The sequence below is a fragment of the Echinops telfairi genome, unplaced genomic scaffold (assembly GCF_000313985.2).
Source record: "Echinops telfairi isolate 266 unplaced genomic scaffold, ASM31398v2 ScPeMD7_25;HRSCAF=90, whole genome shotgun sequence".
NCBI lineage: Eukaryota > Metazoa > Chordata > Mammalia > Afrosoricida > Tenrecidae > Echinops > Echinops telfairi.
This window is the reverse complement of record NW_022103922.1, coordinates 13,093,843-13,107,511: the sequence shown is the minus strand read 5'-3', so window position 1 is coordinate 13,107,511 and position 13,669 is coordinate 13,093,843.

The following is a 13,669-nucleotide window of genomic DNA, read 5'->3' as shown; positions in this document are numbered from 1 at the left end:
GAATTATATATGTAAAATTCGTGAAGCACATCAATTATGTTGTTTTATGCATAGTTTCATAAATATAACAATCTATTTCATACAATTGAGGCAAACCATTGACAACTCAACCCATTTCCCTTTAGTTTCACCGACTGCAATTATCCTGAAGTGTTGAACTCATTCATAATTGAATTTAAATAGTTTAACCATTAATAAGCAATAACTTTTAGCTTCAACTTTTATACGGTAACAATCACATTAGAAAATGTGTGCTCAGTAATATAATCATCTGCAAGAAGGACCACTTACTTACATAAACTCATGCATAAATCATTTCATTTGTGTAGGCGTACATTCAATGATGAACAGAACCCAGGGGGTTGTAAATAGAACAATAACAGGGATTCTCTAAGAGAGACTGAAAGAGAGCATAGCAGTAATCTTTAATTATAGCATAATTTTAGAGTGGTGAGTCTACATTGTGGATCTACTTCTCTAGAAAATGTTAATAAATGAATATTTTCAAAGGTGTTTGTAAGAGTGAGTTTTAATAGTAAGAACTCAGAAAAAAACCAATGTTCACTTTTAAAAGCTCAATATTTCATTGTTCTTGCTATTGTTGTTAGTGATAAATTGCTTTCCATTGGTTTACCTTCTTTGGAGAAATATTTGCCTTTTCCCATTTTAAGACTGGGTAATTTGTACGTTTCTATTATTTTTATAGGACTTCTTTACATGCCAGAGGCATAGTAAATCCATATGAGATTCATAATTTGCAAATATTTATTTCCTACCATTTTGGAGGGTTGTCTTTTCAGTCCCGTGACAGTGCCCTTTAATGCACAAACTTTTTAAGGTTTCATAAAGTCCTCCGACCACAGGCCAAGGAAGTCAACGAGCACAGATGTTGAAAGAGAGAGTATAGTCCTGATAATAAATTCTAGCCTCCAGACCTGTGAGTAAACACATTCATTCAGCTATTTAGAGCCATCCATCTATAGTACTTTTTGGTAAGGAAGTCCTAGGAAAGTATGACAATGAAGATATGGGCTGAGTTTGGGTATGTTCCATTGACTCTCACTGAGCTCATTTAGAGTGGCTATAGATGAGAGAGAAGCAGAAGCAAGGACTGGTATGAAATTTAAAGAGTTATGCAGATCCTGAGCCTGTGAGCATGTCCTAGCCCCAGTGGGGAGGTGTAAGGATAATGATATGCATGGAGGAATGTGTAAATTCCCAAACTTGCAGCTTGAATGCATGGTTGAGATGACCAAACACCAGCCAAATGGAGGGAGGGAGGGAGGAAGAGAGAGAGGTTTGATACTTTGAACTGATGTATATTGCAGAAAATTTATGGCTTGCTCTGGACTAGACTTTGTTTATGAATGCAGATAGTCAAAGTTCCAATGAGAAATGATTCTTCACATCAAGAAACATTCAAGTCTCCTCAATGTATTGAGTTGTTAGGGGGTAGGCAATTTAGAAATTGGATATCTAAAATAGAAAGAGATTGGAGGAAAGTAAAAAGAAATAGAGGAAAGAACTAGGAGGCAAAAGCCATTTATAGAGGCATGCACATATGTAAATATATTAATATGTAGTGATAGGGATATAGGTCAATATACATATATTTAAAGGTTAAGTATTAAGGTAGCAGACAGGCATTGAGTCTCTACTCAACTACACCCTCAATGCAAGAAGACTTTGCTCTATATGTTAGACAGGGTTCTCTAAAGAAACAAAACCAGGACACATGAATATATATATATATATACATACACATACATATATATGTATGAATATATATACAAGTATATGTATATATTGTATGAATATATATGCATACACATATATGTATATGTATGCATACATGCATATGTATATGTATATATATTCATAAGAAACAAACAGCTAACTGTAGAGCAGTACAAATGGCTCAGTGCAACTCACTTCCATGAGACAGCTAATACACTGGCAGTCCTTCAAGTCTTGAGGGCTGCTGGATGGCAAGTCAAGGAATCAGACAGCTGAGTCCTCTGTGGAGCAATTCAGGCTATCTGGTCACAGGTAGCAAACAGCAAGGTAGGTCACCCAACAGTCAGATGACAGGATCCAACAGTCCCAAGCTCAAACGATGTTTACTCCAGTAGTGTAGTGAAGCAGGTCTTGACGGAACTACAGTGACACAGTCCATGGATTAGGTGTCCCACAGGTAGTGTAGCTTGCAAATTGAGGCAGAAGACAAACTAAGACAGTTGCACACTGGTCCAATCATCAAAGAACAAGAGACAAGAAAGGCAAAGCTCACCGAACTATTTATCTCTCTGCCCTTCAATTAATCCCACATGTGTTCATTGGCCAGGTTGGCACAGTAAACCTACTTATCACACTCTAATAACCTGGCATTCTGTGATGTTCACCTTCCTGACACAATCGCTGAAGTCAAACTGTGAAGTAAATGTGAAGTAAGCTGATAGTGCCTGGCTATTAAAAGATATAGTGCCTGGAGTCTTAAAGGTTTGAAGCTAAACTAGCCACCATGTAGCAGGGAAACAACAAAGTGCACATGGAAGAAACACACCAGTCTGTGTGATCATGAGGTGTTGATGGGATATGTTATTAGACCTCAGAAGAGTCACCCTCACAGAAGGGTCACAAGGAAAGAACAAGACAGCCAGGGTGAAGCAAATCACCAACAGAACACACAGCATTCCTCTAGTTCTTTAATGCTTCCTCCTCTCTACTATCATGACCCCAGTTCTTCCTTACAAATCCATCTAGACCAGAGCACATATACTGGTAAACTGGTAAAGCTATGAGCACATGAAATCCAGGACAGATAAACCCCTGAGGGATAGAAATAAGAGTAGCGATTTCAAGAACATAGGGAGAAGGTAGGGGGACAAAGGGGAGAAAAAGGGGAACTGATGCACAATTTCCCTGACCCACCCCACCCAGGGTACAAACAACGATGACATGAATGAAGGGAGACAGCAGATGGTGTAAGATATGACAATAATAATAATTTACAATTTATCAGGGTTTCATGGAGGTGGGAGGGGAAAAAGAGGAGCTGATACCAGGGCTCAAACAGAAAGAAAATGTTTTGAAAATGATGAAGGCAATATGTGTACAAATGTGCTTGAGACAATTGATGTATGGATTGTTATAACATTGTAAGAGCCACCAATAAAATGATTTATTTATCATTTAAAAAAGTCTAACGGGAATGGTTTATGAAGTAAAATGACTAAGATGGATTGGGGAGTTAGTCTTCACCTTTGAACATGACAATGGCGAAAAGAGCCAGGGGCAGTCTGCAATGCAGTGAATGGTTTCCCATGGCTCTTCTAGCCACAGTCCTCGCTAGCCCCAATGACCTTTGATTTCTTAATGGTTCGAGGTAAAAGGCTGGAGGAACAACTGATTGGATTGTATGCTTTAGCTATAGGTGATTTTTAACTGGGAGAATTGTGATTGTCATCCTAATGGATATTAAATGGGTGTTATCGCAGAAGTAGGAGGGAGTTGTCACTATCAGAAAAAGAGCCAGGAGTGGACCCCGAGATCCCTTCCCATTGAATCTCCTTGATCCAGGGACAGCTGTGACACCAGTGGAATGAGAGAGGAATCAGGGGCAGCAGTAGAACCAGGAACCGGAGCATGATGCAGCCAGGGGGCTTCCATAGAATGAAGTGCTTTGGGGAGGAGATGGATGGGTTGAGTAGGGTACCTGTGGGCACTTGTTTGGGGGAACAGGGTTTGATGATCCGTGGCATGGGGGCTGAGTGACTTCAGATTGAAGCTTTTAGTGGAATGGCATATTTGAGCATTTATTAACAAAAAGCTTTGTAACATTTCCAGAGCAGATTAGAGGCCGGACCAAGAGGCTCAGAGCCAGAGAGGGCTGTTTATATGCATGGCTGGGAGTAAAATATCCTGACTGAATGACCATATCCTAAGCATTTCTCACATGAATTGTAAACTGTTAACTACCCTAATAAACTCCATTATTTGTGAGTATCCTCTGTGAGCTTTATGTGGCCATTGCAATGAATGATTGAACCCAGTTTCAGGAGTAAAGCGCTATGCAAGGGAAGTTTTGTGTGAGAATAGGGTAAAAAAAGGGAGCGGAGGGTTGTATTACACAGGGTTCTCTAGAAAAACAAAACCAGGACATTATGATTATATATATATATATATATATAATCACAAAGGAATATAACAGCGAATTAGTCCACACAGTAGCAGAAAGGACTCAGTTCAATTCACTTCTGTGGAACAATTAATGGACTGGAAGTCCTTCAACTCACAAGGGCTGTTGGGTCCAAGGTCAAGGAAGCAGACAGCTGAGTCTTTCCTCTCGCAATGCAGGCAGTCAGGCCACAAGCAGCAAACAGCAGGGTGGGTCACCAACAGTCAGCAAGACAACAGGATTGGACAGTCCCCAGTTTAAGCAACGTATACACCAGCCATGTGGCGAAGCAGGTCTTGAAGAAACCTCAAGCCCTAGCAACAGGATCCATGGGTTGGCAGTCCCACAGGTAGTGTGGCTTACAAGTTAATGCAGAGAACTAGCAACCGCATGCTGATCTGATCACCAGAGTGCAAGAGAGAGACAGGCGAGGCTTCAATCAAATTGCGACCTTATTAACCCACATGTTCCTAATGGCCAGGTTGGCACAATAAACCTATCACAAGGGTGGAGGCAGGTCTGATCTCAGCCTTATAAAAACTGGCCTTGTGATGATCAGCCTTGGGAACTGAAGGAAGTCCTATGTCGCAACACAAGGTTTCCTCATAAAATAAGATGACATGGGAGACTTTTTGGAAATGGCAAAGGATCCAAGAATTTTAAACAGTTTTTGTTGTTGTTCTAATCCCACCTCTGTTGCTAAAACTTTCCTAAAATACAGTTTCCAAAATGGAGAGAAGAACTAATCCTCCTCTTACACTCTGTGGATATGAAAATGGGATATTAAAATCATATTTTAAATGATATTTTACACACGGTCTTGTAATTAGTTAACATATAATGATTTGCAATCGGTATCATAACTGTTAGAGTAATTATGTTGTTTGAATAAGAGTTTGAAAAACGATCTGCTGGTATGGTTTATTCACTTTTAAGTGCTTAAGCCTAGTTTCATTTTCTTTTGAAGACCAACTCCTAACGCTGTTCTGTATCTCTAAAACATATATTTCTGAAGTCCTTTTCCTCAGGTGAAAGTGACATTTATTTGACATGTTCAGAACATCTCTGAATATATTTGAGTCTTCCAGTGTCTTCCCATTTTCGTACTCTTTATTTCTCTTTGGGAGATGGCAAATTGATCATGTTCCTTAGAACAAATTGGACCAGGGACACTTTCATTTGGTTCAGAGATTCCATTATACTTTGGAATTGAAGAGGGCCCAGAGGTTTTCGTGCTTGTTATTTTTGGCGTTCATTATATTATGCTCGTCAGATCTCTCAGAGCACATATGCACATTGATTAAAACAACAAAATGATTAAAGCAATACATCAAGTGACAATCTCTAAATAATCTGAAAGCCCCAAAGAACTTCCTTCCCCAAGCTAGAAGTGGGAAAGTGCTTAGTGATGTCTTGTAGCATTTGCAGGAGAATTTCATGTATTTAGGAAATTGAGTTTTAAATGGCCAAGGTAGATGGCACCCAGGGATCTGTCATAGGACTCTAATTGGTTAAACTCTCTGCTCTTCTTTAATCATTAAAGGAGCCCTGGTGTCATAGCAGGCTATGGCTTGGGCTGCGACCTGTAAAGTTAGCAGTGTGAACCCTCCAGCCGCTCAGAGGGAGGAGCTGAGGCTTTCTATCCCAGTAAAGATTGAGAGCCTCGCAGACACAAAGGGACAGCTCCACCCTGTTCTTTAGGATCACTTTGTGTTGTCATTGACTTGATGACACGGAAAATGTTTTGGGTTTCTTTTTGCTTTGGAAAGGAGCAACAGAGGTTCCTTTAATGGTCCTGCTCACAAAATAGGATCTAGCCACCACCCCTGAAATTCCAAACGTATTTATTAGTATATTAGTCTATGACCATATAGGATGATTGATATTGTAGATGATGGTGATGATACTATAGGACTTGGGGACCATTGGGAAGAATAAAATGACATTAGAGAAAACAAATCTTAGTAAAATCACACTAATAAGTTGATTGTGACTCATAGTTATCCAATATAGGGTTTCGGAGGCTGTAAACTGTTATGGGAACAAATAGCTTCATTTTTCTGCTCAGGAGTAGCTGGTGGGTTTGAACTGCTGACCTTGATGTTATCAGTGTAATACAAAATAGTTATCATAATGTATCTAATACTGTTATTAGTGTTCTAAGATGAAAATCCTCTTGAGCTACTTCTGGAATCAACCAATTAATCTTTTTATTTTTCCAATCATTTTATTGGGAGTTCAGACAGTTCTTATCATAATCCATACATACATTCATTGTGTAGAGCACATTTGTACATTTGTTGCCATCATCATTTTCAAAACATTTTCTTTCTACTTGAACCCTTGGTATCAGCTCCTCATTTTTTCCCCTGCCCTCCTCTCCCTCCCTCATGACCCCTTGATAATTTATAAACTATTATTATTTTTTTATGTCTTACACTGACCGATGTCTCCCTTCACCCACTTTTCTATTGTCTGTCCCCATGGGAGGGGGTTGGATGTAGATCTTTGTGATTGGTTCCCAGTTTCTCCCCCAACCTTCCCCTTACACTCCTGTTATTGTTACCCTCATTATTGGTCCTGGGGGGTTTATCTGACCTGCATTCCCTGTGTTTGCAGCTCTAATCTGTACCCGTGTACAGATTTGTAAGGTAGAATTGGGATAGTGGGGGTAGGGGGGAGAAAGCACTAAAGAACTAGAAGAATGTTGTATGTTTCATCTGTACTACACTGTACCCTGACAGGCTTGTCTCTTCCTTGTGACCCTTCTGAAAGGGGATGTCCAATTGTCTACAGATGGGCTTTGGGTCCCCACTCCACACTGCCCCTCATTCACAATGATATGATTTTTTGTTCTGGGTCTTTTATGCCTGATCCCATCGACACCTCATGATCACACAGGCTGATGTGCTTCTTCCATGTGGATTTTGTTGCATCTCAGCTAGGGTATGGCTTACAATGATGTTTAATCCCATAATTCGTGGAGTTGCTATGATTCTGAGGCCAACTTGATAAAAGCTATCAACAAGATTGTTAATATTATTATCAGGTAAACAATAAATTCATTCAAAGGAAAGAGAAGTGATGTTTTACATTGATGCTTGTATTGTACAATAAGTATTCTGAAAAGGGGGTGATGTCCAAGCATAAAAGGAAAACACATTTTAAAAATACATTAAATTGCTGATGTATTTATATCAGTGGTAATCAAATGAAAATGGAGTTTTGTGGAAGAGAACAAGCCTGATTGTAAAAAAAGAGAAAAAGGTAGATTTTATGGGATTATGTTTATACTTATAATTTTTATAAGCATTCTTACAAGAAAAAATACCTTTAAGAAGAGGCATCATGTGGTGTTAGTGGGCAAGGAAGAACTTTCTTAGCACCTCAGCAGAAGTGAATCAGAGAATTAAATGATAGACTTTAAAACATTTGCTGCAACATAGTCCCTATGCAGGGAAAGCATCAAAACATAGGAGTAGCACCTAGTCTTGGAAAGACGGCTAAAGGAAATTCTAAATATGATGTAGATAGGAGGATCACAATCATTAATGTCACAGACACTTATTTATTTGTACCAAGAATCTCCTGACTATAGATCCTTTTGTCATCAATATGCTTTGGTGGCTTTGTAGGTTACACTTTGGGCTGCAAACTACAAGGTCAGAAGTTCAGAACCACCAGCTGCTCTGAAATGAACAATGAGGATTTCTATGCCTGTGGGGAGTTACAGACCCAGAAAACCATAAGGGCATGTCTACCTGTCCAGTAGCATTGCTGTGGGTTGGAATGTACTGGATGGCGGTGAGTGAGTGTGTTGCTTGGCTAACTGCAATTCTCTAATTTTATTTTCATCATCGCTACCACTACTGATTTTGTCTATTTTACCTATTATTTATCTCTCCCCTCTAGACTATAAACTACCTGAAAAAAGGCTCTAACAGATCATTTTTTCACTATTGTCAAGAACTGGGGTCAGGTACAAAACAGGTATTTAATACATCTCGGTACACCTTCTTTGTAATAACTAGCTAATGATCTACTAAATGAAGCATATTTTTTCAATTAAAATACCTAGAACTCTTGAGAGTAGTGTTGAGTAGAATTTTTATAGAACAGCTTATTTACATAAAACAGATGACAAAATTCATATTTATAGAAGGAAAATCAAGCCCGTCTCCCACCGAACGCCCCCAATCCATTAAAAACAAAAACACATCTTCCTACAGAGCCAGTTTATTATTTTCAGAGAAAAAAATCAAGTTTCTTATTTCTTTGCCACTTACTTTTAATCTTTCCTGTTCAGAGATGTTCTCGTGACTTTTCCTCGCCTATCCAAGCGCCTTTCTCATTTAACCCTCAGTTCTGCAGCTAACCTCACAGTGAAGACTTCTAGACCAGTTCAATCAAAAGTGATGGCATGTTTCTGTCATTCTTCTATAAAATAATAATCCTCTATCTTTGTGTCGTTAATTAACATGGCCCATATATAATGTCTGATCCACAATCAACCCTCATGGCAGCAGTAGTCAAGCATCCAAAAGATGCATTCCCTTGGATAAACTGCTGCACAAGGCATCTTTACAATGTTAAACAGCAAGGATGTTACCTTGAGAACTAAGAGGTACTTGTTCCAAGCCATGGCATTTGCAATTGCCTCATAGGCATGGGCAAACTCAACAATGAATCAGCAAACATGGGCTCCAAATGAACAATTGGGAGAGTGGCACAAGACCGGGCAGTGTTTCTAAAACAATGATTAGATGTATTTACTGCCTTGTGAACAAACAATATACTGCTTTGTGAACAAACTTTCCTTGTACATGGAAAGCTCATTACGAAAATAAAAAATATGATTTATCTTTAAATGTTAGGCTATACCTAACAGAGAACCCTCACTATATCCTGAATTAATAACCTTAAACTAAGATTATTTTAAGACTTTTTCAAATCGCTATGAAAACATTCAGAAAACAAACTCTATGAAGGCTTTTTAAAACTGTGGTCATGAACTATTTTAAAGAAGGTAGCATGTGAGCCAGAACCAATGAGAGTGATGGAAGCAGCTCAAGCTGCACTGGATGCATTTAAGCAAAATGAAGGCACCGGGAAGGGGTAGAATACCCAAAGAAAACCTCTCAGAAAACGGAAGCAACGCTGGAAGTACTCACTCATCTATCCCAGAAAAATTAGAAGGTGACTACCTGGCCAACTCACTGGAAGAGAACCACATTGGTGCCTATTCCAAAGAAATATGACCCAATAGCATGCTCAGACTATAGAATGATATCGTTGATATAGCAAGCAAGTAAATTTTGCTTAAGATCAGCCAACAACAGATAAAGCAGCGCATGTTTACTTGTGTTCCATTGACTGTGCAAACACAGTCAACTCTGTAGACCATAAAAAACTCTGAATAACTTTGTGAAGAATGAGAATTCCAGAAGATTTCATTGTGCTCATTTGCAATTTGTACATGGATCAAGAGGAAGTTGTGTAAACAGAACAAGGGGCTGCTTTAAAATCAGCAACGATATGCGTCAGTGTTGTATCTTCTCACCATACTTGTTCAATCTGGATGCTGAGCAAATCATCAGAGAAGCTGGGTTATATGAAGAAGATGGCATCAGGATTGGAAGAAGGCTTATTAACAACCTGCGGTATGCAGATGACACAACCTTGCTTGCTGAAATAAGAAGGAATTGAAGCACTTGCTGATGAAGATCAAGGATTGTTGCCTTCAGTATTCCAATTTAATGTTCCAACTTAATGCAAAGAAGACCAAAATCCTCACAACTGGGCCAATAGGTAACATCATAATAAGTGGAGATAAGGTTGACATTCTCAAGGATTTTATCTTACTTGGATCCACAATCAATGCTCATGGAAGCAGCAGTCAAGAGATCAACAGAAGTATTGCATTATGTAAATCTGCTGCATAAGACCTCTGTAGAGTAGTGAAGAGCCAGGATGCTTCTTTGAGGACAAAGATGTGCCTGACCCAAGCCATGACATTCTCCATTGCATCATATGCATTTGAAAGTTGGACACCGAAGGAACACATGCATTTGGATTGTGGTGCTGGAGAAGAATATTGAAAGTACTGTGAACTGCTAAAAGGACAAACGACTATGCATTGGAAGAAGTAAAGCCAGAGTGCCCCTTAGAGACAAGGATGGCAAGATTTCATATTGTCAGGAGAGACCAGTCCCTGAGAAGGACCTCGTGTTTAGTAAAGTGAAGTGGTGGTGACAAAGAAGAAGGCTCTCTTGGGATGGATTGACACAGCGACTGCATCAATGGGCCCAGCCATAGGAACTATTGTGAGGATTGCACAGGATCAGGCAGTGTTTCCTTCTGTTGTGCACAGGAACCACTGTGCTATGGGTTGAAACCAACTCAATGTCATCTAACAAATACAATATGTAGTACTGGTCCCTAAGACATGAGAGGGAAAAATGACAAAATTCCAATTTCTGATCTGTATTGAGCGTGGAATAAAGTTTAGACACAGCAAGGCTGAGGTGTGTAGAAACTGCTGGGAGTAGGGATAATGAAGGGAGAGTATAAACATAAATAAACCAACAAATCTTGATAGTTGTTGCTAAGCCAATGACAGTGCCTGGGGCCCCCAGCTATTTCAGAGTAGAACCGTGCCCCGTTGGTTTTCAATGGTTAGGATGTCAATGGAGAAGGTAACCAGGACCAGCTTCCACTGCTTCCTGCGTGGATTCAAACTACCAACCCTTCAGTCAGTATCTGAGGGCTCAGCCATTTTCATCCTCCAGGAAGTTCAAAATTGGAATAACACTGGTAAAAACTATGTTGTTGCGTCCAATAGGACAGTGTGTGCATGTCTAAATTGGGCGTGGTCTTTGACTAAGCAGTCCTATTCCTAGAAATGTATCCTAAGAAGAGAATCAGGAAAATATTTGCAAAAAAAATAACTGCAAGAAGGTCAGGGTTATTGTAAATAGTAAAACAATGATCAAATTCTGATTTTTTCAAAGATGTCTGGTATGAAAAAAAATCATAGCAAACCAAATATGCACAAATAAGGGTTTGTTTGCAGGTATTATTTTGTATAAGGACCTGGTCTCTGAGCCCAAGCCAGCAGACTTATTTGACTTGATCACTAATTCTCTCAAACAAACAGAAATCCTCACTGCCATTAAGTCGATTCTGACTCACTGTCATCTGAAAGGACAGGATAGAATTGCCCCTGTGGGTTTTCAAGGCTGAAAATCTTGAATAACAAATCTCGTCTCTCTCCCTTGGAGCAGCCTGTGGTTTCAAACTACTGACCTTGTGGTTAGCAGCCCAGTGCATAAAACACTCCCATGCTTGGGCCAACACCTGCACAATATACTTTATAAAGCTATTTTGAGAATGAAATGTACTAGTATTGCTATGTATTGAGAACAATGCCTGCTTTATCGTAAGAACTAAAACCTTAACCTAAGATAAATATTCTGTACCTATATGGGAGGGAATTTTATTAAAATGTTAAAGTAGCCATCACTAAACTACAATTTTTCTGGTGATTATCAATGTTTTTTGTTTTTGTGTATTTTCATGTTCCAAATTTTCCATAACACAAGAATTACTTTTGTAATAAAATTTTATTTTTTATTTTTAATGCACAACTTAATGTCTGCTTCTCAAACACTGAATTCCAGTGTTTGGAAACCAAAAAGCTAATTATTCACATGAATATTTATAGCATGAAGATTCTTCTTAGTCCCCTCACAATTGCAAGAACTTTGGAGCATGGCTTATAAGTGACCATCTTTTCCAGAGGATATTAATTCTGGGTGTCTCGTGTACAATCTTTCAGTTAGCCTGACTTTGCTCAGAACAGGGCGTTGACTGTGGGGACCATCATGGTGTGAATTCATCACTGGAAATATGAAAGAGCCCCTCCAATACTTTCCACGTGATTTTCGGTGTGTTTTGACAGAAGGACTGCTACTTTCGGCTGGGTTACACAGCAAGACACACTCACACTCCGGAGGGGGGCTATATTTTTTGACATTTGTACAATTTGGGGGAAGCTTCCTCCTTTTCATTATTTATTTTTCTAAATATGTCTGGGAAAAATATGACCTTGGAATACATTGACCCTATGTACTCTCCATCTGAGTCTCTTAGCAAAAAAATTTTTTTGAATGTGGAGACTCACGGTCCCTTAACTTCTGACAGAGCTCTGGCATCCTCCAGTTTCCTCTGTCTCTGCAATTTCATTGATAGTAGCCAAAGTCTATTGAAAATTATCTTTTCAACTAGTTCTACCTGCTTTGAATTTTCTCATCTGATGCCATCACTGTACTCTTTCTCCTTCTGTACTTTCTTTCACACATCAAAATAATTCAGAAAAGGTTGCTTTGGATAATGAAATTTTAGTTGTACTTATTTATTTTCAGTTGAATATCTTATTATACTTTATATTTGCACAAAAGGTAAATATTTTTATCATCTTCATAGTTAGGCATTATTTCTACTAGATTTCTTTGGCTATAAACTCTTCACTGAAGGTTCATTTTATATCTTGTGATATAGCTCTTCTTGTGTTCAAATTTATTTGCAAGAATCTTTAGAATCAGACAAGTTAAGGGAAAGTGTTTACAAGTATCACAATTAAATAACTGGTAAATAAGTTCTGGTACCCTAATCCCAAGTTGTATAATTAAGTCAATAATTTAACTAAGACATTGCTATAATAGTTTTAATAGTTACCAAGGGCCTGTGATCTGCTAGGCACTACCCTAGCCCTCAGAATAATAAAAGTCAACAGAAACAATGCCATTTTCATTGACATTTACATCCCAGACTCTCTTTACACATGTGTTACAAGAATGAAAAATGACACAGCACCTTCCTTCAAAATAATTTGGGCATTTATACTTTTATTGAGATGCGTACACACACACACACATAATGCAAACATTTAAAGTCCTTACATCATTTTCCAATATACAGTTCCGAGTCATTAATTGTTTGTTTATCATGTTAAGTAACCATCACCATTATCTGCTTCCTAATTTTTCCATTACCATTAATAGACATTCAGTTCTCCCTGAAAGAGAACTTCCTTTTTCTCCATCTGTCTAGCTCTTGGTACCACTATAAAATTTGACCCCCAGACAGTCTCCTGTCTTAAATATATGTCTCATGTGAGATTGTGCGATGTTTACTCTTTTGTGACCGCCTTAGTTGTTCAACATGAGGCTTTCAAGGTTTCTGAGGCTGTAGCACATACGAGAGCATCATTTTTCCAGTGTACCCCGGTGTATGTAGAGATAACATGCACAGATTTTATTTGGTGGCTATTTGTGAATAGGCATGTGATTAACATTGAGTACAAGCATCTGTTTGTATTTCTGCTTTAAATTCTTTTCTTTTTTTTAACATTTTATTAGGGGCTCATACAACTGTTATCGCAATCCATACACACATCAATTGTGTAAAGCACATTTGTACATCATTCTCAAA